This window comes from Leptonychotes weddellii, chromosome 11 (assembly GCF_054177405.1).
Source record: "Leptonychotes weddellii isolate Sample4059 chromosome 11, ASM5417740v2, whole genome shotgun sequence".
Taxonomy (NCBI): Eukaryota; Metazoa; Chordata; class Mammalia; order Carnivora; family Phocidae; genus Leptonychotes; species Leptonychotes weddellii.
This window is the reverse complement of record NC_138379.1, coordinates 48,291,483-48,315,952: the sequence shown is the minus strand read 5'-3', so window position 1 is coordinate 48,315,952 and position 24,470 is coordinate 48,291,483. Positions and strand designations below refer to the sequence as shown.

The 24,470-nt window shown below is 50.2% G+C and overlaps 1 protein-coding gene and 1 non-coding gene across 5 annotated transcripts in view; one reads left to right on the top strand and one right to left on the bottom strand.

Moving 5' to 3' along the window:
• Positions 1-24,470, bottom strand: part of POLD3 (DNA polymerase delta 3, accessory subunit) — a 114,203-nt gene that overhangs the window by 21,151 nt on the left and 68,582 nt on the right. The window lies entirely within an intron of this gene.
• LOC115936678 (U6 spliceosomal RNA) lies at positions 17,979-18,083 on the top strand. Its single transcript, XR_004072085.2, has one exon. It is a non-coding gene; the product is annotated as a U6 spliceosomal RNA (small nuclear RNA).

The window sequence follows — 24,470 nt, the reverse complement described above, 5'->3', positions numbered from 1 at the left end:
CTGAGAAACAGGACGTGGCCTGTGGTTTGGGGCTGTCCTGGGGGTAAGGGAAGGCCTGGGGCCCCACCAGGCACAATGGCATCTCTCTGCAGGGCAGGCCCAGCCACCCCCCTTCCCCGCACCCTGGTCCCTGGAAGACAGCCTGCCTGCCTTCCCCTGCTGCAAGGCCAGTTCATGGAAGAGGAACGGGAGGTGCTGCAGGAAGCTGACTGATGTTGGAAGGGGGTGGGGTGGCATGCGTTTCTGTGGACAGGGAGCTATCTCAGACCTTCTAGAGTGGGAATTAGGACCTGGATCTCTGCCCCAGCTCAAGGCTGCTTGAATGACCATAGTACATCTGATGTCTCTCCCCAGTCCTACCTTTTCACCTCTGACACAAAACAGAGCCACAAGATTTGCCCAAGGTCCAATGTGGCCTAGAGTTGGCCCTTACAGAGCCCGCAGGGTCTGACTTCCATGTCCACACCCTCTCTTGCCCTCTGATGTCGGGGCTGGAGGTGAGATCAGCCTTCTCACCAGCTCCTCTGCTGCCACCCCTGCCCCCTGCCACTCCCTTCCCAGCGAGTCTTGCCTGCCGTCCCAGAGTGATCTTCCAGAAATGCCAATCTTACCCTGTTTCCCTCATTAAGGCCCTTCTTCGATGCCTTCCCTCTTGGCCCCTCAGGATCTGCTGCCTCTTTGGCCCCAACTCCCCATCATCTCTCCCAGCAGCACTCTGGGATCCAGTTTGCTGCTCTACCTGACCAAGCTGGGATGGACCTGAGCTCCAGGAAGACCTGGACCACAGGCTCTGACCCCATCAGGACATTCTCTGTTGCGCCCTGCACGCCAGTCTGTTCTTCCCAACCAACTCTTTCAGTTCTCAACTGCTCGGGCTCCTAACAGCTCTCAATCAGACAGGGGAAAAAGGAGCTGCCCTTCCAATGCCCATAGAAAGATTCTGGGGAATGAATCTGGTTGGTCTCTCTTGGATACATAATCCATCTTAGGTGATCAGGGATGAGGTATTAGAATCATGATTGGAGTGGGAGGAGCAGTTTCCTCAAATAAGGAGGTGGGCAGCACACAAATGGTCAGTAAAGGGATCCCCATTCCTAGCTACAATCACTACAACTTCAGACCACTCCTGAAACCAGTGTCCTCTCCTCCACACCTTAAAGATGCTGTTCCCTCTTTCTGGAATGTCTTTCCCTGGTCTCTTCCTGTAGTACTCCAGCTTATGCTCCAAGTCCTCCTCAGAAAAAGCCCTCCCAGGGCCTCCCTCCTGCCCCAGCATTATATGATCTTCTGTAACCAAACACATGCTTTTGGATTGCAATGATCTGTTCCTGAGCCTTTCTCCCACTGGTCGGTAAGCTTCTTGGGCCAGAGACCATATAGCGGTCATCTTTGCATTCTCAGCCCCTCATCCACAGGAGGCATTCACTGCATGCTTGTTGAAGAAGGACATGAGGGAAGGAGGAACGACATTGATGGTGAAGACAACAGTGTGAGACATGGTTGACTGCCGACATAGAGTAGATGTTCAGTAAGTGGTTACTGAGCCTTGAATGATCACTGCTACTCCTCTCCCCACCATTACCACTACCATTCTCCACTACCGGGACCACCCCTCATATTGCAGGGTCCCGGATGGAAAACAAATGGAGACTGCACATCATATCCTAAATATTTAAGTTTTAAATCAAACTAACAAACTATTAAATAAATATGTTCTATCTTCCTACCTTGGAAATATACCTTCTTAATGACTTAGAAGGCTAAGTTCAAACTTAAAATTTTCTGACTTCTTCTTTGCCAGAACATGGAAACACACAGAGAACTAACCTCTGGCTCCTGACTTCCTGCTCTCAATCCACCTCTCTTCTCATTTCAGCTCCGTCCTAGAGTGTGAAAGGCCTCGTACACACATAAGTAGACACCCCAGTTTGCATGTCTTTGGTGGTTTTAGAACACATCCAGAATGGCAACGCCTGGGTGGCTCAGTTGGTTAAGCATCTGCCTTTGGCTCAGGTCATGATCCCAGGGTCCAGGGATCAAGCCCCACATTGGGCTCCTTGCTCAGCAGAGAGCCTGCTTCTCCCTCTGCCTGCCGCTCCCCCCTGTTTAATGAGATACTTGCCCTTGGCATCTGGAACCAGTATGTAAGAAGGCTAAGTAACTCTGAGGTCGCCATGCTGTAAGGAAGCCCAAGAACCTAGAGAGGCCACACAGAGATACCCCAGGGGACAGCCCCAGCTGAGCTCCCAGCCAGCTACCAGCAGCATCCGTCTGATCACTCCTCCCAGTGATTCCAGCCCCAGCCACTGAGTCTTCCCAGTGGAGGCCCAGACATGGTGGAACAGAGAAAGACCATTCCCACTGTGCCCTGCCCAAGTTCCTGACGCACAGAATTCATGAGCATTAAAAAAATAGCTGTCGTAAGCTGCTCAGTTTGGCGGTAATTTGTTACCTAGTGATAGAAGCTGAAACAATGTCCAAGCTGCATCCAAACCCACCTCCCACCTCCCCACTCCCTGGGCAAACTATCCTTTCTGGCTTAAAGGACAGACCTGGGGAAGAGGACTACATGGTCCTGGACACAGACTTGGGCTATTGAGGCAGAGAATTCCAGGATCCTGGGTTCGCAGAGTGTGGGGAAGGAGGGTGGGGGCACACATCCTCTTGAACCCGTGGACTCCTTGTACTATGGGTCGGGTTGCAGCTGAAAGAAGGTCAGAGTGGGGCCTGGGTCTGAGAGTTGTCCTGCCCTCCACCGTCACTACCATCACTATCACCACCTACTTCTACCAGCACGGGGGATGCAGCTGTCCTGTGTGTCCCACTGGGCCCTCAGAAGGATCCCCGTCTGGTGAGGGAGAAAGGGACATCCACAATGATGACCGAGCGACAAGTGCTCTGCCAGAAGAAAGCACAGGGGCCGTGAGAGACCATGACGGGGGAGAGGAGTGCCAGAGAAAGTGACCTGGAAGAGGGGGCCCCAAATGGAGGCTTTAAAGAAGAAGCCAGGAGACGTGGAGAAATCAGGTTCCAGTCCCGGGAAACAGCATGTCCAGGAGCCTGGAGACAAGTGGCACATTTGGAGAAGGGCAAGCAAATCAGGCCGGCAGGAGAGTTGTGTTGGCCCAGTGCAGGCAGGGAGTGGGGGGTGGGAAAGACAGTCTCTAGAGAGAAGCCAAGAGAGGTAGGCAGAGGCCAGCTCTCCTAGGGGCCCTTAAAACAGGGCTGATGCTCAGGGCGGATGTGCCGACATGGCTGTCAATGTTGGTGCCTATTCTGATTGCCCAGGGCCTACTCCAAGCCAGTATTTACACTGAATATCACTACCGGCCTGCACCCCGCCATTTTTCTTGAGCCTGGAAGGATTTCCAGCAGGGATATAACTCAATCGGATTTGTGTTTTACAAAGATCCATCAGGCTTCTGTGGGAGAAAGACCTAGAGGGAGCCAAGAATGGAAGCTGAGCGGTCCATGAGTAAGCTGTCCCAGCTACCAGTGAGAGGGGTGGTGGCAGTCTGGACTAGGGTGTGGCAACACAGGGAGAGAAACAGATAGGGTTACTATTTAGAGGGTTGAATCAACAGAAGCAAGAGTGAGCCGGACATGGCCCCTGCCTTCAGCGAGCTCAGTGCAACAGAGAAAAAACAGTGTGGATGAACACAGCAATTAAAATCAGCTCATTTCATCCTCACCACAAATCTCAGAGGCAGGTACCAATATCCCCCTTTTGCAAATGAGGAAAAGTGATGACTTGTGGCAGACACTCTTGGGTGCCCTCCCAGCCGTCATTCCCCTACCTCCTCCTTGCTCACAGAACCCCATCTGGATGGGGGCTCAGCAGCTGGGGTGAACCCCTGATAGAGCTAAGACAGCCTTAGCAACTCAACTCTCCTCTGCCGGTGACTGACTGATCTAGGGCTGGGTACATGATCCAATTCTGATGAGGTATCAAAGGAGAGGATTTTCCTCCTCAAAGGAGAAAGTCACATGAGGAGAAAGCCTTTAAGCTCGCCCTCTTTTGCTTCCTACTTCAGACGGGGCTGAGATATGGGGCTGCAGCAGCCATCTTGTGACCATGAGGCTGAGGATATGAAAGCCAGCAGTGCTGAGGAAGGCTGTAAGGAGCTGAGTCCTCCATGACATCAATGACTCACACTGAGCCAATCTGGGGACCACCTACATTTCTTGTTAAGCAAACAACAGATGTCCTTATAGTTTATGCCACCGTGGCAGCGCTGCCAATGACCCTCTCATCCCTTTAACATTTTCATACACACCGGCTCCCACTGTGCTTTCCCTCCCAACATGCAGCACCTGCTTCGCCTTGTCAGAGGATGGCCTTCAGGCTGCTGGAGCCCACTCTGACTATGAGCATGGAAAGCCAGAAGAGCCTGGGAATTTACACCCCTGCCCTACCCGAAAGGACGCCCTTAACCAATGACAGTTGGGTATGGAGGTGTCAGTCCTCCAGCTGCCTTGTACTCACTGATCTGGCCAGCTCTGAGGAGTGATCTGCATTGTCCCCAGAGCTCCTCGGCAAGATGGAGCCAAGGTTGTGGGACTTGGCTTGATATCACATTCCCCCTCCAGTCCCACTTCTCTACTTCCCTACTAGTGGTTTGTCTTGGAAACACTTCCTAATACATTATTTTCACAGGATTCCTTGCCTTAAGTTCTGCTTCTAAGAATCCCAACCCAAGACAGCCACTATTAGTCAGGTTTTCGGTACTTACAGCCTAGAGCATCCTAACAGACGTAACCCAGCAAGGGGAAGGTCTCCTAGCAAGTTTGCTCAAATGTAGTAGTTTTCTGGCTTGCAAATCCTATGGTTTTTATAAACACATTAATAAGCTGATTAAAATTTATTTTTGTAAAGTACTAATAACAATGGCAGCTAATGACTACTGAGTCTCTCCTATGAGCAAGTACCAAGCCGTTAGCTTTGCCTCAGTGACCTCATTTAATCTTTACCAGAACCCTATAAGGTGGATACTATCTGTATTTGTTTTCTATGCTGGGTAACAAACTACCACAAATATAGCCGCTTAAAGCACATTTATTATCTCACAGTTTATATAGGTCGGAAGTCCGGGCACAGCTTAGCTGGTTCTCTGCTAGGGTCTCAACAGTCCATCTGAGACTCAACTGGGGTAAAGACCCACTTCCAAGCTTCCTCAGGTTATTGGCAAAATTCATCTCCTTGTGGTTACAGGACTAAAGTCCCTGTTTCCTTGCTGGCTGCCAGGCCAGGGGCCACTCTCGGTTCCTAGAGACCACCAGCTGGTCTTACAACAGAAGCTTCCTTCTTCAAAGTTAGGAACAGAGTCTCTGACTCCAGGGAGGGTCCAATTCCTCTTTTAAGGGCTTTTACCTGTTTAAATCAGGCCCGCCCAACATCATCTCCCTTTTGAGTGACTCAAAATCAACTGATTTGGGACCTAAATTCTGCAAAATCCCCTCACCTTTGCCATATTCCACTGGCCAGATGCAAATCACAGGTTCCACCCACACTCCAAGAGAGGGATTATACAAGGTGTGAACATCACGGGGACCCTAGGACTGTCTGCCACACTATTATTACCATCCAAATGGTAGAGTTGGGGAAACTGAGGCAAAGAGTTTAGTAATCCTACCCAGAGTCATACTGCCAATGAGTAGAGGTAGAATGTGGTTCCAAACCTATATACTCCAGTTCAGAGCCTGTACTCTTCACCATGACCTTGCACTGACTAGTAGTACTTTCCCTTTCCTTATGTCCCACTTCAGTCGTGGTGCTGGGGAGATGGGAAGGATTGCATTTTTCTTACAGAATATGGCTCCTTCATCCTTTGCAAATCCCACATTCATGCACCAGAATCAACATGGAGATTGTTCAAAATGTGGATTTTGAGGCTCCAAGCCCAAAGGTTCTGATTCATCAGGTGTGGAGTGGGGCCAGGTTTTGGCATTTTCAAGAAGCACGCCAGGCGGACCGGAAGGTCCGTCCGGACTACCCCTTTAAGAAGCCCTGAAGAGCCTAAGGGTCAAAAATTCGGACTTGGAGCACTATACACGACGCAGCCTCCTCCCTCAAGCCTTCTCCCCCTCCCCATGCCTCTGGTGGCTGCTCGGCCGAGTCAGACCTGAGCAACCCTCCCAACAACATTTTAGGGGCCGGCTGCCGGAGCCGAGTGCTTTTATTACGGGGGAAACTGAGGCTCGGGGCGCCGATAACATGCGCTGTAAAAGGCGCGATTCGAACTCGAGGTGGCGGCTCCGGGAGGGCTCCACTTCTCGAGGCTGCCAGCAGGGGTACGCGGAGCCTGGGGATCCGCAGGCAGGAGGCGGGGGTCGGGGCTGGGGCGCTGGAAGAACGGGGGCTTTGATTTCCATCTCCCGGCGCAGACCCAGACACTAATTAAAATCGCCTGGACCGCGGGGGCGGCGGGGCGGGCACAAAGCCGGCTTTGACCGGGCGGCGGCGGCGCTGGCGGGCGCGGGGCCGCGCCGCACAGGGGCCGCTTGTGGGACGTGTTTGTTTTTGCTCGTAAAGCGCGGCAGCCGAGCGGTGCCCGGGCGGCGAGGGGGGCCGGAGCCGGGAGAGGGCCCCTAAGGCCACGGCCGTCCGCCCCCGCTCGGCCCGGCTGCGCGCTGCTCCCCGCTCGGCTGCCCTCGCCCCCCCGGGGGGGGGGCTACCCCTGCCCACCGGTCCCTTCCCGCTCCAGGCCTCAGTTTCCCCGTGGATCACGTGGTCATGATGGTAACCTAGTAGCATTCCTGAGACTTAATGTTTATTGAGCGCTTACTGTGTTCCAAGCCCCCCTACCCCGGGCTGAGGCTTTCCCCACCCGACTTCGTTTTATTTAGTCCTCCCGACTTCATTAATATCCCCATTTTGCAGATGAAGCCTGGAGAGATTGAGCGCCTTGCCCAAGGTCACAAAGCTCTAAATGTGAAAGCCAAATGTTCCAAGCCTGTGATTCCAGGAGTTATAGGAGGCTGTCTTCCAGCAGAGCAAGGCTAGGGCCAGCTGGGAACTCATAGGTTTCAGCTGGAGGAATTTTCCTAGTCAGAGCTTGCTAACTCCCTTATCAAGGTGTCCATGAGAATGAGCTCCCCAGCACGGGGGTATTCAAGCAGCGTCCTAACACAACCAGTGGTGGCTCTCTGAGGTCCCTTCCAGCCCTGATCTTTTTTTTTTTTTTAAAGATTTTATTTATTTATTTGAGAGAGAGAGAATGAAAGACAGAGAGCACGAGAGGGAGGAGGGTCAGAGGGAGAAGCAGACTCCCCGCTGAGCAGGGAGCCCGATGCGGGACTCGATCCCGGGACTCCAGGATCGTGACCTGAGCCGAAGGCAGTCGCTTAACCAACTGAGCCACCCAGGCGCCCCCCTTCCAGCCCTGATCTTTAGGATCCCTGGCTATGCACAGTGGCACTGCCCTCCAGAGGATGCACCTTCCATCCTGGGCTGTCTTGGGCATTGGGGGTGGGGTGGGGTGGAGGTCTATGTGGATGGGTGGGGACCAGGAAAAGATGGGAGCCTCCTCCTTGGAAGCCCCTGTGGTTGGAGGGATCCCCTGCATCCATGGTCACAGAATCACTGAACCTTGGGCTCCGGCTCTGGGCCTGTACATTCCAGCCTCCCGTGTTAAGAATCTGCTCCAGCCATATGGATCTCACTTTTTACCTAATTGCTGTTCACACTTTAGTTGTCAGCGCAGAGCAAGTTCTACTTTCTCAGCGCCCACTATTTGTCCTTTGGAATACCCATCACAGTGGTAATAATGTGCTCAATGTCCTTGCCATCCCGGTCAGATCAGATCACCCCTCAAGGGTGGGGCTATATGGGTCTTGCTTACCTCTCTGCCACCTGCCAGTCAGTCGCCTCCCTTGATGGACGGGGCCAGGAAGATGCACTGGGATCAGAGCTCAGCCTAGGTCAGAACAGGCTCAGTTAAGTCCTGTCGGGGGAACTTGGGGTGAGGGTGGGTGTCGCCAGAGACATACCCTGGTGGGGGCTCAAGTTCACTGCTTAAGGTGGTGACAGACCGGGCAACTGACAGTGCCCATCCAATGACATGGGCACTGACAGAGGTGACCTGTGGCTGGGGGTCCTGCCGCCCCTCTGAGACTGGACTCTAGCAACCTGAGCTCTAAGCCTCTGCACCTTCTTCCACCCCTACCCCTTCCCTACCCACCATGTGCGTGGGTCTGCCCACAGATGGCTGTCCCCCGCTAATCCCAGCCACCTGTGGGGAGGAGAGCACGAACGAGGGGGAGGTGAACAAGGAGGGAGGGTTTCTCTAAGACTCTCTCCCTCTCTAAGTCCTGGGAGCCAGGGCTTGGACAGAGACACTATTAACACAAAATTTGCAAACATGGCTTCTAAAAATAGCTCCGGCTGGCAAGGCCCACCTGGCACCAGCTGCACCTTTGCGGCTGCTGGCCCGCTCCCCTCGGAACACCGCCTCAGTGTGTCAGCAAGCATGTCACTCTGCCCTCCCCCACCCGTCGTGAGGGCGGTCACGGCTCTGGGTCCAATCCTGGGGAGAGAGACCCAGTGAGATGAGGCCTGTCCCATTCTGAAGGGGGTGGGGATGGGCAGGCAGAGGGAGAAGACAGTCTTGCCTATAAGAGGGGCGGGGGAGACAGTGCTGCCCATAGGGAGATCCCCCAGTTGGGGAGGTGGGTGGTAGGGTACGTATGTACAGAAGGCCAAAGCAGCATTTAAAGTCCTGCAAGTGAAGATAGACGAATCAGAGTAAAAAATACCAAGAAGAAAGAAAACACAAGGGGAGAAGGGCAGGGCCAGGAGAGTGGTCCCATGGTCACCATGAACCCAGATGGGGTGAGCACATGGTCACCCCCAGCAAATCCTCAGGACCAGAGCACCAAGAAGCTACCTGAGAACTCCTCTTGTCCAACCCTTCCATCGAACAAATGAAGAGGCTGAGGCTCGGCCTGGTGATGTGACTTGCCCCGGATTCCTCAGCAAGTCAGTGGCAAGACTGGGCTAAAACTCGGGTCTACTGACCTGATGCCCTTTTCAGAGGCCTGCCTCTTTGCTGGCTGATGGAATGACTGTCATTAATAATGAGTGTCAAAATGCCCCTTTTCCATTGTTGGCATATTTAGAAAAGATTTACCGAGCAACCAAAAAAAAAAAAAAAAAAAAAAAAAGATTTACCGAGCAACCTATTGTGTGGCCGACACTGGGTACACAATGGTAAACTGGACAGGTAGGCCCTGATTTCTAGTAAATTCTATTCCAGTCTAATGGCAAGAACCGTTTAGGTATGAACAGAAGTCTGCATTTGAGGTGCTTTCATGTAAACTCACAAAACAGAAAACATATTGTGTTCTCCAGGTTGTAGCTGAGCAAACTGAGGCTCAGGCAGTTAATAACTTGCCTGAGGTCACCCAGTAGAGTTGAGACTGGAGCTTCCCTATGTTGCCTCAGGAGGCCATGGGTTCCTTCTAAATCAGTGGGGATAACTTGAAGGAGGCCAGCTGCTCACTCCTGGAAGCCTCCTGTTCTGAACACCCCCACGGATGAGAGCTAAGAGGGCACTGGGAGGCCCATGACAAGAAACACCAGATCACCCTGTCATGTTTTGCTTTTGATTGGATTCAGTGGCATCCCCTGGACACATGACATAGGTAGATCCTGGCCCTCACAGAGGTGTGGGAAGCCTGGCTGCTCCCTACTGGGTAGCTTCTACCCTGATCTCCCTAGCCCTCCCCATGGACCCATCCAACCGCATACGGATGCTCACTCCTGCAATGGGAAAGTAAAGCAAGAGCTGTAATTTTCCTGGCCTTCACACAGGCCCCATTCAGGGTTCATAGCAGGGAGGGGTCACCTCCTTCCAAGGAGTCCTGGCTGTGCTGGGTCCCTCACAACAGCCCCTGGGCATTGCCCCCCTGTAGCCTCTAGATCCCCACGCTCACCCGGGGCATGGACCTGGCTACCATTTCTTCCTCTTTTGATGACACAGTGAATTCTACTCTGTGATGGGCTCATTCCAGGTGAGTTTATCTGGGGCCCGCACGTTCACTCCAGCCATTTCCCCCATACCCACGGGGGTGCCTCATCCCATCTACATCTTTCCACTTGCTGCCCAGAACTTTCCATGATGCAATGCTTGCCTTGAGTCCCCATTTATCACACACCTTGTGGGCTGACAGGGCTCTGACCGTGGGCCCGGGGAATAAACTGGCTGTTCTACTCTGCCCGCGGACTCTGAGATCCATCTGGAATAGAGAGGCATCCCCTGCCTCAGCCAGCCTGCTACCCACACAGTGCCTTCTGATGAGAACGGCCGCTTTGGACCCATAAATTGCCAGCTTTGAATTAAATGCCCCTTCCACCCTAGCCACACTTGAGGTAAAGGCGCCCATCTCTAGAATAGATCTAAGGGAGACTAAGTGCTCTAAGAGGTGGCCTGGCTCAGGTATACTGCCCCCAAGGGGGACTCCAGGGTAAGTAGAGGCAAATCCAATCTGAAGGCACTAAGGATATTCGCAGCCCTGCCTTCCCTGCCCAACATTTTCTTGTGGTGAAACAACTATGCTACCCCCACCCCCTTTCAAAGAAGCAAGGTGGGCAAGTGTTTGCACTGGGGAGGCCACCGATGAGACGAGAGGTAGGGAGAGCACCAGCTCACAGCTTCCCTGGAGCCCCAAGGTGGTCTCTGGGAAGAGTCTGTCTAGTGAGGTGATCAGCTCACCGGTGGTGAATAGCTCAGTCTGTCTGAATGCTCCCTCCAGGGGTCTGGCCTGGGACCTGCCATGGCAATGGGTGGATGAGAGTGGAGGAGGATGGAGTGTTGGAGCTGCGTTGGTGTCTGAGCCCTCCCCAGTTCCAGGCCATGTAGTTCCCCGCCTCTCCCACCGCCGACCCACCCCCACACCCCCAGAGAAGGAATCCTAAAATGGCCTGAGAGAGCCTGTGGTCCTTGCAACCAAAATGCTTATCTCGGTAATAGATTCTGTTTCTTAGGGGGCTTACATGGGAGGCCTAGAGGGTGGGCAGAAAAGAGTACAGACGAGTGGGAGGCTGAGTCATGGGACCAGGAGGGCCTAAGTTGGGAGCTGGGGCTGCCAGGCCAGCAGAACTGCAGGTTAGACCCTGATATCAAAAAGGCTGTGTCGCCTGAGAAGTCCTCTTGCCATCCCCCATCTCCCCACAGTACCTCAATGGGTCTCTATTCCTTGCAATCCGAGCAGCCCAGACTTACCGCTGGACTCCTGCAAAAACCCTTAGGCTGGAAGGGCGAAGTCCCAACCATGCCATCGATTGCCAGGTGACCCAGATAAGTCACTTGGCCTCTCCCAAACTCAATTTTCCCATCTGGAAATTGGGGAGACCAATTCCAGTTTCTCCAAATCCTCCCACAAGACACGAAGTTGGCAGGGGGCAGGGGTTGTGTGAATAAAATGAGATCACAAATTGGAAACCACACCGAGACTCAGCATCCAATTACACGTGATTCATCATTTATGACCTCACCCACATGAAAACACCAAATGGCAAATCCTCGCCTTCTTCCCTCACTCAGGTTAGCAGATGATCCAGTCATTTGGTCAATGGATACAGATAAAGCCCCAGTTGGGAGCCTGGCACAATTTGGGTCTTGAGAGGCAAAAACAAACAAACAAACAAAGCCCTCTGAGGGCTCACAGTCTTTCTGGAAGGTGAGGTTCACACAAACCCTAATCACCACAATTTTGGGGAGCACCCTCTGCCCGCATTGAGCAGTGTGCTCTGTACATGATGTCTCATTGAACAGATGACCCGGTCAGGTGGGTGATATTAACCACCATCCACAAAAGGGGAACCTGAGATTCAGGGCGGCTGCTGGGGAGGCTGGTCCAATACCATATCATTAATGGAAGTGAAGCATCCACACCGTGGTCCTTGCAGTTTCCCTGGCTGCCTGTGGATGATGTTTTAGAGGGGTCTGCGTGCAGCGGGAGGTGTTGCCCATCGTCACCCCATGAAGCCTGCTCTGGCCTGGCCCGGTGCTGGGTACTGGCATCCACAGCAGAACTTTGAGCTTTTACTGAGAAACACGTGGTCTGGCCAGAACTGCATGTCAACCCCACATCTCCTGGTGCTCCCTCCCAGTATACCCACCCCTACCCCGGCACATGTGACCCCTCGCTAGTAAGAACTGCAGCTCCTGGGTGTGTATGCAGCTAGCTCCTCAGAAAGACTGGGTGCTCTATGTTTGACAGGGTACAGAGAACGAATCCCCCTCACCTTTGACCCTCCATGGGGTCAAGCCCCGGGTCTAAGAGATTGGGTCTTAGCAACAGGGGCCCCGTGTGAGCCCAGGATGTCTGCAGGAGTCACACAGCTGCCATTTACCGTGGTTAAATGTGTGTGCCAAACGCTGTGCTGGGTCCTTGCCCTGCATTGTCTTATTTAATCTGCACATGAAATGTTATCGCCATCCAATTTTACAGATGAGGATATGGAGGCTTAGAGAAGTTTAGTGACTTGCCCAAGATCACACAACTAGTAAATGATGGAGCCAGGCCTCGATCTTGTCCCCTGACTCTGTGCATCCAACAGCAGCCTTTTGGGTAAAGATCAAATTTTCCCTCTGGCATTTAAAACTTTTAGCAGGATGACCTCAAAACCATCAACAAGAAGGGTCACCCGCCCCACTGTCCCCACGCAGGCCTGCTCCTTCCCGAAACACCTGTTCATACCCATCACCACCTGGAGCCCTCCTCTTTCCAAGGAACTCTAGCACATGAAGGATGGGGGGGAATGGAGGCTGAGGAGAGTTAGGAGGGGAGGGAAGGGAGCAAGGGGTCTCCGAAAACAAGAAAGGTGGGACACTCGGACACAGGAAGAGAGGCCGGCATCTCCTCAGGCCCCGCGGGTTTCTTTCTCCCCTTCTGCATGCCGCTTGGGCAGACAGACATTCGGTGCAGTCGGTTGACCGAGAGCCACAGACTATGAATGTTACCCTGGGCAAAGCGCAGTCCCTCGGAGCCCCGCCCCGCCCCACCCCTCCCGAGAAAGAGTGGGCTCCGGAGGCCTCGCCAGTTCCCACGCTCTGCCCCTCCTAAATGGCAGCTGCCGGGCCGTCACCCACCCTGCTCGTGCTCCTGCCACGGGTGCTCCCTCGCTCCGGACAGGACAGTGGCACTGACCGACACCCCCGTCACCCACACAACACACCAGTTCTCTGGAAGCAGGGAGGGGTCCAGCCTAGTGGGTGCTACGCCCGTGGGAAGGGTCTCAAGAGCAGCGGAATGAGGGGCGGGACCCCTGGGTTCTGGTTCCACCCTGCCTAGTGATGCCAGGCAGACTGGTTCTCTTCTCTCAGCCTGTCTCCCCAGCTGCGAAGTGGGGGTGGGGGTGGGGGGTAGTCTCTAAGCGCGCTTCCGCTTCCGGTCCTGACAAGGAAGGAGTTAGCGGCCGCAGAGGAATCCCAGGCTTGGACGGGGGTGGCTGGGGGGCAGGCCTCACAGCCCTTGGGCAGCAGGACCTCGGGCACCCGCTGCTCTTTCTGCCGGGGCGGCTGCTGGGACTGGCTGAGCACCATGGAGAGGAGGGAAGGCCAGGGCCTCGATGCCGGGGCCGAGGGGATGGGGATGGCAAGGGAAGAGACTGACGGGAGAAGGCTGAGCGGGAGAAAAGGGAGAGGTGGAGGCAGAGCGGGAGGATGGAGAACACGCTGGTCAGACAGGTGGGTTAGGAGGTGGGACAGGGGCCGCATCAGGTCCCCAGCTGCACACCGGGACAGGAGGCACCAAGGGTGGAGTGCAGGTGGAGCCAGGGCTTGCTATTGTTCATAAGAAAAAATGGGGGAGCCACCAAGTGTGGGAGCATTAGGGACCTCCTGATGTCTCTCCTGAACTCTTCTGGTACAAAACTGTAAAATCACACTGACATCGACCAAGTAAAAGCGATATGCATAGAGGAAAGCCTGGAAGGACCTCTTGTCAGGGAGGGAGGGAACACAATGGGGAGAAGTTACACCAGACACCAATTTTATATGGAACCACATGTTCTTTTTTTTTTTTTTTTAAGATTTTATTTATTTATTTGAGAGAGAGAATGAGACAGAGAGAGAGAGCATGAGATGGGGGAGGATCAGAGGGAGAAGCAGACTCCCTGCCGAGCAGGGAGCCCGATGCGGGACTCGATCCCGGGACTCCAGGATCATGACCTGAGCCGAAGGCAGTCGCTTAACCAACTGAGCCACCCAGGCGCCCTGGAACCACATGTTCTTAAGCGGGAGAGCAGGTACACAGGTGTTGACATTATTCCTATACTGTTTCCTACGCTGACATGTTTTATTAAGAAAAAATCCCCGTAGGGGAACTTGCTGAGGTCTCAACAGTGGTTCTGTGGGAGAATGGGATTATCACAATTGTTACTATCTTCTTTTCACTTCTGGTATTTTCCAAATGTTCTACATGGAGCAGATATGGAAAAAATAACTAAACCCTTTAAAATAAACTCTTCCTGCTAGGACCATAGTTTTTGTCTTCAGTGCAAATTAAACACAACTGTCTGAGCCACCTCATCCTCAAACCCTTTCCCTCATCAGTTCACAGGCTCAATAAGCCAGCAGCACCCCTCCACATTCTCCCTCCCCACCCTTCAGTCCATGCCTCTCCAAGGCTCGGCTTTCAGCCCTCTTAGTTCCTGGAGCCCAGTAACGCTCTAGGTAGAGAGGAAAGATTATTAGGTTTATAATAAGAAAAGGGTTTGAGACTTTACTGGTGTGGGCACTGGACCACTCTAAATCTTAGTTTCCCTATTTGTAAAATGACCCAAGATTTTTGTGAGGACCCAATGAGATAATACATATAAAGCATTCAGCATTAATTAACAGTGCCTGGAGCATAGGAAGTATTTAATAAATTCATTTTCATCATCATTGATGACTGCCTACCGCTTCCTCTAGGAAGCCTTCTTGACTTGATGAAAGAAATATTTCAGTTTGAAGGGGGCACCAAGCTGGCCTTTTCCTCCTGGCAAAAAATCTGGATCCTAGTCTCAGCTCTGTCAGTAGCTATGTGACAGTGGGCAAGTTCTTCCCTTTCTGGATGCCTTAGTTTCCTCATCTGCAAAACGGTAGGCTTAGACTTCCTGTTCCAATAGTCTATGCCTAGGGTTACCATATAAACTAGGATGTTTTTGAGAGAGAAAAGGGCAATATCAATAATCATTTCAGGATGACAGCTTTAAGGCAGAACAATCCCTGGCACACTGGGAAGTCCGGTCATTCCACCCTTAACAGATCCACTATCTCCTTGCCCACCAGTATGGTAGGCAAAATAATGCTCCCCCTCCCAAAGATGGCCACTTCCAAATCCCTGGGAACCTGAGGATATGTTAGATCACAGGGCAAAAGGAATTAAGGTTGTAGATCAACTGACCTTGAGATGGGTCATCTGGATGATCTGGGTGAGCCCAATGTAATCTCAAGGATCCTAATAAATTAAAGAGGGAAAGAAAAGAGGGAGTGCCAGAGTGACAGAATGTAAGAAAGGCTTGACCAGTCATTGCTAGCGTTGAAGATGGATCCAAGGAATGCGGGCAGCCTCGATTTTCCTCTAGAGCCTCCAGAAAGGGATACAGACCTGCTGATGCCTTGATTTTAGCCCAGTGAGACCCATTTTGAACTTCTGACATCCAGAACTGTGAGACAATAAATGTGGTGTTCTCAGCCACTAAGTTTGTGGTGATTTGTTATAGCAGTAATAAACCTAGTGTGGCTTAGTGGGTCCCTTTGGCTGGCTATTCCGTGAATGCTGTCCTTGGAGCATAAGAGAAGTAATCTAAGCACCAGGAGAGCTGGATTCTAGTCCCTGCTCTGGTATTAACTCACCCTGGGCCCTTGAACAGGTCAGGTAACTCCTCTTGGGCCTCGGTTTTCTCTGTAAAGCGGGGGATCACAATCCCTGCCTCATCTGTCTTGGTTGGGGGGGGGAGGTTGTCCCACATTCAGTGACTTATTCTATGCTCAGCTCTATGCTGTAGGCTACAGCACAAAGATGAACTAGACCTAGTCCAAACCCCATCCCTGCTCTTGAGATGGGTAAAGAGACAGACGTGTAAGCAGGTAATCAAAATACAATGTGGTGAACATTGTGAACAATGTGATGAAGAGAGATTATTATGAGTGCACACTGAGAAATATATAGGCCCACCTGCTGGGAGTGGGGGTGGGAGGACGGTCAGGGCAGGCTTCCTAGAAAAGGTGATGCCAGAGCTGGGTCTTAAAGGACGAGGAGGAGAAACCAGGCAAAGCAGACAAGGACAGGGAAAAAGGAAAAAGAAAAATCTGGACAGAGAAAACAGCAGAGAAGCAAGCCCCCAGAGATGTGAGTCAGCACGGCACGGGGGACAGAGGTACGAGCAGCTTGGTGGTGTTGACTTGGAAAGCCTGAGTGTAAATGGGATGCTATGAGGGAGGATTAAGTGGAATGACGGGTGAAGGCGTGACGTGAGCACAAGGTTGCATTATCGGTCTGTGTGTTCTCCAGACCGGTGCTGGGTCAGGAGACGATCTGTAACAAATAATTCCTCTTGACCTGGCTTGAGTGATCTCTTCTGGTTGTCTCATCCTCACATTCCCCCCAGACATGTGCCAAAGGCCTGGGAGCTGCCCCAGCCTACTCGGGCGTGGGGTGGGGGACGGGGCCGTGCAAAATTACAGCCACTGAAAGAGGCCGGCGTGACCTCAGGAGCTGGGTTTCATCATTCTGAAATCATGCTCTGGGCCTTAGTCAGAGGCAAAGAGGTGGGGAGGAAGGGTGGGAAAGCAGAGCGGGTGGCAGCAGGCTTGGGCGAGGTGCCGGGGCTGAAGGAGAAAGCAGCGGGAACCAGCGGGGGTGAGACTCTTGGATTATCTCCATCATGCTGTGTGACCTCAGGCCAGATCCTTGCCCACGCTGGGTCTCTCTGGGCAGGATGGGTCCTTGGTGCTCTTCCCAAGGCCTGTCCCCACTGGAGCCTCCTTGTGGCACTGTGGATGTGGCTCTTTGTGGATGAGTTGGAGCCTGTCCCAGGCCTGTTGGGGTTTGGGGCAGGGCTCCAGCAGGAGGCTGCTCAGTAGCATCCACATTTCCAGCAGAGCCATGCCTTTGTGAAACACAGGGAGCTAACTGGCTTCCATCAGGGCCAAACCTATAGAGATGTCTCTAAGCTTTGGGTTACCTAGCTCACACTACCCAGATGTGCTTCTCATTTGCATTCCGCATCCTTGTCCAGTTCTTTAAGCAGTAGCTTCTGGCCAAGGCGGAGTATCTTAATTTGCTAGGGCTACTGTTACTAAGTACGGCAGACTGAATAGCTCAAACAACAGAAATGTCTTTTCTCACAATTCTGGGGGCTAGAAGTCCAAGATCAAAGTGTTGGCTGGGCTGGTTTCTTTTGAGGCATCTCTTTGGTTTGTATGTACGTGGCCACCTTCTCGCTGTGGCTTCTCACAGTCTCTCCTCTCTCTGTCTGTGTCCTAATCTCCTCATAGAAGACCACCAGTCATATTGGATTAGGCCTACCCTGTGATTTCATTGAACTCAATTACCTCTTTAAAGACCTATCTCCAAATACAATCACATTCTGAGGTACTGAGGGGTAGGACTTCAACATACGAATTTTGAGGGGGACACAATTCAGCCCATAACACTGGGCTTTGGAATTGCTAGTGGAGCTTTTCCAAATACAGATGTCTGGGCCCGTCTCCCGAGACTCTGAGTGTAAACGCCATGAAGGCGGGCCAGAGGCTTTGCCCCTTGCTGTATGCCGACTGCCTAGAACTGTGTCCAGCGCGTGGCATATACGCAAAAATATTTGTGGAATGAAAGGATGATTTAATAAGCTTGGGATGGGGCCCACATGTTCGTCATATACAAAGTTCCATAGTTGATCCTGATTCATCTAGGGGTGAAAGCCCCTGAGAGATGATTGGGTTTCATCTTCCCTGTTGCTGAAGGGGAAGCCTAAGGTTCAGTCAGGAGTGATCACTTCGGCAGCACATATACTAAGGTTGGAACAATACAGAGATTAGCATGGCCCCTGCCCAAGGATGACATGCTAAGGTTCAGTAAGGAAAAGAAATACCAGGCCCCGCACTCCACAAAGAATGTGGGCTCGCTGGGTCTGCCCCAGTGCCTCTCCAGGACACCCAGGACTAAAGGGAAAAGGGAAGGATGGACCTGATACTGCCTTTTGTACCTCTTTATCCAGCTATTCGTCTATATTCTTTATACTATCCTTTATACTAAACTGGTAAACAGAAGTAAATGCTCCTCTGAGTTCTGTGAGCTGCTCTACCAAATAATTGAACCCGAGGAAGAAGTTGTGGGAACCTCCAATTTATAACCAATTGGTCAGAAGCACAGGTGGGGGCCGGCTTGTAGGATGGCCCTCTAACCCATGGCATCTGATACTATCTCCAGGTAGGCAGCATCAGAACTGACTTAATGGCTTGGTGGTGTTGGAAAATACACATTGGACCTGCCTTCAGCACCCTTCACATATGGCCCCTGCCAATCCCCAGCCTCACCCACACTCACCCCTGCCCAGCCTAGGTTTTAAGCCACATGAAACCAGCACCATTCCCTGATCCTGTCATGCCGCTTATCCTCCCATCTTAGTGTGGGCTTCCCGGAATGCCTTTCCCCACCTTCTTGCCTAGAAAATGTCTCCTTGAGCTGCACTGGAGCTCGAGGCCTTCTCTGACTGCCCAGGCTTGGGGTAGAGGGGGCATCTCCTGGGCTTCTAGAGTCCTCCGTGCTGCCCTCATATCCTATGCTGATCACCCTGGGGGCAAATGCCCATTCTGGTGCAACCTCCACCAGACTGGGAGCACCTGAGTGCAGGGCCGAGTTGGTAAGTAGTATCTGTGCCCTGATGCCTTGCACAAGCAAGGCCCTGAGTTCAAGTCCTCAGCGAGGTTTCAGGGACTAAAGAGTGTTTGCTGAGGGGAAGAACAAAGGTAGCCAAAGGAGGGATACGAGAAGCTCCAAAACAGGGTCTCAGTGCCCGCACATAACCATTAGTAGCTGAACTGGACCTGCTTTTGCAGCTCCTGACCTTACCTTGCCTCCTCCCCCGGCCCTCATGCCCCAGCTCCACTGCCCAGGGAGCATCTCTGAGCAGCCGGTGAGCTCTTCGAGCTGGCCAGTGCAGAGCAGAGGCGGGGAAGCAGAATCTTAGCCTCAGGTGGAGAACTCAGGCCGGCAGGGCTGGCCAGGAAGTTCAGAGAGGTGAGAGGGCAGTGGTCTCAAGGAGAAGAGACTGGAAAATACGAGTAATGGGAAAAGAAGGAGAGGAGGTGGGGAGGAAGACAGCTGAGAGGCCAGAGACTCGATTTCTGTTCTCAGCACTGTTGTTCGGCCTCAGAGAAGCTCCCCTGATCTGACCTTTCAGCAAGTTCCTGCCTCTCTGGGCCTCAGGTTCTTCAACTGAAAACGGGGGCAGGCAGGCTGGACTAGATGGTCATTAATGTCTTCTCTAGCCTTGGCCAAGAAAATCTGAGAAAAGCGTGGCTGCCTTAAAGGTACTATTTGAGAGGACTGTCTCTAGGCTGGCACACAAACCTCGGGGGCTCACCTCTAGCCAGGCATTGGGGGAACGTGTCTCTGGGCCTGAAAAGAACTGGAAGCAGCCTCTCCACGCCTCCTGCGCTGGACTTGGCCCGCAGTTCTGGCAGGCCCAGTGCGGCCCTGAGCTCTAATGAGGCTGGCCACCTGGGGAGCCATAGAAACTCAGCCTGGCCTATTTTGTGGTGAAGCCATGGTCACTTCTCTGCCTAACCCTGAGGTGATGCTTCTGAATGTGGCCTGGGGGCTGGCAGCACCCTTCATGGGCCACCTGGGACACTAAGGAGTACATCTGGTTGGGCGGGGACTGAAGGAAGCTCCAAGCTGCTGGGGCCCAGGGACCAGGTCTCGGGCCATGTGGACAACCTTTGCTGGCCCCACACCCCCTGGGTACCGCCCCCAGGACAGGGCCTGCTGTCCTGGGCCCTTGCCTGCAACTATTCCCTGAGCCGTGATTTCTGATTCAATTGGTGAAGACAGGCCTCCTGGGATGAGCCAGTTGGCCCCTCTCTGTTATTTGCTTCTCAAAGTTGGAAAAACTACGTTGTGCACCTGGCAGTACTTGCTGCTGCTGGTGTTTCTTTTTTTAAGAAACAGAAAGTAACCCCTGTACTTACTGCAACCAAATCCATTTTATTGGCCTTCTGCATCTCCCACTGCAATAATAATAACCCGTTATATTTGATGAGTCTTTTACGGTTTACAAAGCACTTTCTTATGCATTCTCCCTTTTGGCCCATGCAACAGTTTTGGGAAAGAGGGCTGGGATTATTATCCCTGATTACAGGTGAATAAAGAGCCCCAGACAGGAAGATCAGCTGCCCGAGGTCACACAGCAAGATGGAGCTAAAGCAAAGAACCTGGGTCCTCTGACTCAAGTCTTCGATTCTTTCCCCAGCACCACATACCCCTCATGCCACTTGAATGCCCAGGGTCTCAGACACCCTCTTCCAGAAACAAGGGCAAAGGGCTTAGCTGTCCCCACCCTGCTCTTATTTCTGAACTTCTTCCCTTGTGAAATTAACCATTACTCACCTCCCCCAACCTGTCACCTCCAAGTCAAGGACTCTCACATCTGTGCTCTCCTCTGGGACCTGAGTTTCAGATCCTACCCTGCCTCTCCCGGTCTCTTTAATGTTCCCACCTGCCCCTCACTCACCCAGCTTAGAAAACTCAGCTTTACCGTAGTTTCATGTCTCTTTCACCTTCTAAATCCAATTGGCATGGGTATTTTACTTAATTATTAATTCATTCATGCATCCAGGAAGTACTAATATATGCTAAACTTTATAGTCTATTCTGCATCTCGTTGTTACATTCTACTTAGTCTTGTGTGTCTGGCTTCTATCCCTTAGTATAATGTTTATTGAGTTCATCCATGTCATAGCATATATCAATACTTTGTCCTTTTTATTGCTGAATAATATTCCATTGTACAGATATACCACTTTTATTTAACTGTTCATCAGTTGACGGATACTTGAGTTGTTTCTACTTTTTGGCTGTTATGAATAATGCTGCTATTAAAATTTGTGTACACGTTTTTATGTGGATGTATGCTTTATTTCCTTGGGGTATATACCTAGGAGTAGAATTTCTGGATCATATGGTAACTGTAAACTGCCAAACAGGCTTCCAAAATGGTTGCGCCGTTTTACATTCCCACCAGCAAGGTATGAGGGTTCCAATTTATCCATGTCCTCGCTGACACATGGTATTGCCGATCTTTTTTATTATAGCCATTCCAGTGGGCATAAAGTGGTTTCTCATTGTAATTTTCATTTGAATTTCTCTAATGACTAATGATGCTGAATATTTTTTCATATGTTTTTTTGGACATTTGTACATTTTCTCTGGAGAAATGTCTGTTCCGATCCTCCGCCTGTTTTTCAGTTGGATTATTGTCTTTTTACTGTTGAGTTGTAAAAGTTCTTTATGTTGTCTGGATACGATTCCCTTATCAATCACATAAACGATTTGCAAATATTTTCTCCCATTTGGTAGGAGGTCTTTTCATTTCCTGAGGGTGTCCTTTAAAGTCCAATTTACCTACCTTTCCTTTTGTCACTTATGCTTTTGGTGTTTAAGAAGGCCTGGTCTAATCCACAATCACAGAGATTTACCCCTGTCTTCTTTTAAAGAGTTTTATAGCTTTAGTTATTACATTTAGGTCTATGGTCCATTTTGAGTTAAACATTTTTATTAAAAAAAATTTTTTTTGATTGTGGTAAAATATCTGTAACATAAAATGTACCATCCTAACCATTTTAAAGTGTACCGTTCCGTAGTGTTAAGTACATTCATGTTGTGCAACCAATCTCCAGAACTTTTCATCTTGTGAAACTGAAACTCTATACTCACTAAAGAATTCCCCTTTCCCCCTACCTCTAGCCCCTGTTGAGTTAATTTTTATGTGCAATGTAAGAAAGAGGCCTACCTTCATTCCTTTGCATGTGGATATCTAGCTGTTCCAACACCATTTGTGGAAAAGATTATTCTTTTCCCATGAATTGTCTTGGCACCCTTGCAAACATCAATTGACCATAAATATAAGGGTTTAGTTCTGGACTATCAATTCTGTTCCACTGATCTATATGTCTGTCCTTATGCCAGTATCAGACTGTCCTGATTACTCTATCTTTGTAGTAAGTTTTTTTAAAAGATTTATTTATTTGAGAGAGAGAGAGAGACAGCACATGCACGTGGGGGTGGGGGAGGGGCAGAGGGAGAGGGAGAGAAAGAATCTCAAGCAGACTCCTTGGTGAGCATGGAGCTCAACACAGGGCTGGATCCCACAACCCTGAGATCATGACCTGAGCTGAAATCAAGAGCTGGACACTCAACCAACTGAGTCACTCAGGTGCCCCTCCTTGTAGTTAAAAAAAAAAAAAAAAAAAGCCAGCTTGGATATTTTTTTTTTAATAAATTTTTTTAAAGACTTTTTTTTTAAAGAGAGCACACAAGCAGGGGGAGCAGCAGAAGGAGAGGGAGAAGCAGACTCCCCACCAAGCAGGGAGCCCAACATGGGGCTCAATCCCAGCACCCCGGGATCATGACCTGAGCTGAAGGCAGATGCTTGACTGACTGAGCCACCCAGGCGCCCCGCCAGCTTGGATTTTGATAGAGATTGCATTAAATCTGTAGATCAATGTAGGGAGTATTGCCATCTTAACAATATTAAGTTTTTTGATTCATGAACATGGAACATCTATTTATTTAGGTCTTCTTTCTTTCAACAATATCTTGTGGGTTTCAGAATATAAGTTTTGCGTGTCTTTTGTTAAATTTATTCCTGTTCTTTGTGATACTATTCCAAATGAAATTTTCTATTTCTTTTTTTTTTTAAAGATTTTATTTATTTGAGAGAGAGAGAGCAAGAGCATAAGCATGGTGGAGGGGCAGAGGGAGAAGCAGATTCCCTGCTGAGCCGGGAGCCCAATGTGGGGCTTGATCCCAGAACCCTGGGATCATGACCTGATCTGAAGGCAGACACTTAACCAACTGAGCCACCCAGGCACCCCTAATTTCCTTTTTAGATTGTTCATTGCCAATCTGTGGAATAGAATTGGTTTTTGTATATCGATCTTTATCCTGAAATCTTGCTAAACTTGTTTATTAGGTCTATTTTATTATTATTTATTATTATTATTAGGTTTTTTAGTGGATTCCTTAGGATTTTCTACATAGGAGATCATGTTACATGAAAATAAAGCTTATTTTACTTCTTCCTTTCCTTGCGTCTCTTTTATTGCTTTTTCTTGCCTAATTGCCTTAGCTAGAACTTCCAGCACAATGTTAAGCAGAAGTGGTGAGAGTAAGACATCCTTGTATAGGAAAAGCTTTCAGTCTTTCACCATTAAGTGTGATGTTAGCTGTGGGTTTTCATAGATACCTTTTATCAAGTTGAGGAAGTTCCCTTCTATTCTTTTTTTAGTTTTTTAAATCAAGAAACAGTGTTGGACTTTGTCAAATGCTTTTTCTGACTCTGTGAGATGATCATGTGGTTTATGTCTCTTATCGATAAGGTATGTTACATTAACTGATTTTCAGATGTTAAACGAATCTTACCTTCTCACTTGGTCAGAGTGAATAATCCTTTTTATATGTTGCTGGATTCAGTTTGGTAGTATTTTGTTGAGGAATTTTGCATCTGTATTCATGAGAGATATTTGTAGTTTTCTTGTGATGTCTGTCTGGTTTCTAGTGTCAGAGTAACAATGACCTCACAGAATGAGTTGAGAAGTGTTTTCTCCTAATTTTCGAAAGAGTTTGTGAAGAATTAGTATTAAATCTTCCTTAAATGTTTGGTAGAGTTCATTCCTTTTTATTGCTGAATTGTATTCTATTATATGGATATCAATTTGTTTATCCATTACCTCTTGATATCTGGGTTGTTTCCAGTTTTGAAATAAAGCTGCCATGGACATTAGTGTATAAATCTTTCTATGGATATGTGTTTTCATTTTCTTGGGTAAATATTTACAAGTGGAATTGCTGGGTCATTTGGTAGATGCATGTTAACTTCATGAGAAAATTCCAGAATAATTTTCAAAGTGGTTGCATCACTACACTTTACACTCCCACCAGCAATGTATTTTGCTTACTCCACTATCCTTACCACATAAGATGTGACCAGTCTTTTTGATTTTAGCCATTCTAGTGGGCATGTTGTGACATCTCAATATTTTAATTTACATTTTGCTGATGAATAATGATTTTAACATATGTTCATATCTTTTGCCCATTTTTTAAAATTGCATTTTAATTGGGTCTTCTTACTACTGAGCTGTAGGTGTTATGTACATATTCTAGATAGAAGTCCTTTGCCAAACATACAGACATAGATAAAGAATATTTACTTTCCAGGCGCCTGGGTGGCTCAGTCGTTAAGCGTCTGCCTTCGG